The sequence below is a fragment of the Capsella rubella genome, unplaced genomic scaffold (genome assembly GCF_000375325.1).
Source record: "Capsella rubella cultivar Monte Gargano unplaced genomic scaffold, Caprub1_0 scaffold_75, whole genome shotgun sequence".
NCBI lineage: Eukaryota > Viridiplantae > Streptophyta > Magnoliopsida > Brassicales > Brassicaceae > Capsella > Capsella rubella.
The window spans coordinates 13,637-14,275 of record NW_006238853.1 but is presented as its reverse complement, the minus strand read 5'-3'; the positions used below and the strand labels follow the sequence as shown (position 1 = coordinate 14,275).

The 639-nt window shown below is 44.6% G+C and overlaps 1 non-coding gene across 1 annotated transcript; it reads left to right on the top strand.

Annotated features, from left to right (window-relative positions):
- The first annotated feature begins 347 nt into the window (after positions 1–347).
- On the top strand, positions 348–454 carry LOC111831849. The gene has a single exon (XR_002834949.1). It is a non-coding gene; the product is annotated as a small nucleolar RNA R71 (small nucleolar RNA).
- The last annotated feature ends 185 nt before the right edge of the window (positions 455–639 follow it).

Genomic DNA, 639 nt, shown 5'->3' with positions numbered 1-639 from the left:
AGTTCAATTCAGCCTGAAAATCTTCTGAACCGTCTCCACTGAACTCTTGGTATGCTTGAGCTTCACCACTATCATCACAGTAGTTAACCATTCTCTGATCTCTCTTAAGAAGTTGCTCAACCTTGGCTGTCAACTCAGCAATCTGTTTTGATTCACCTCCACCACCTCTCTGCGACCTATCATAATCGATATCCTGGCTGCTGTTACTACCTGCAAGATTCTCAATCAACAACTCAGCTTCTGTATCAGACTTGGTCATGAAGTTACCACCACTACCAGTATCTAGTGTCATCCTGTAAACCTTATCACATCCTCGGTAGAACGTGTTGATAAGTGTGGCATGTGGAAAACCATGATGAGGACACTCCCTGTAGTAGTCTTTGAACCTCTCCCAAGCATCATGGAAAGACTCCGTACCACCTTGCTGAAAGGTAGTGATCTTATTCCTCAGAAGAGCTGTCCTGGATTGGGTGAAGTACTGTGTTAAGAAAACAGCTTTGTAGTCCTCCCAACTTCGCAGATTATCAAAATTCAACGACCTGAACCAACGTTGAGCCTTGTCAGCCAAGGAGAATATGAACAGCCTGCACTTGACAGCATCATCCGGCACCCCATTCATCTTTAATGTGCTGCACACAT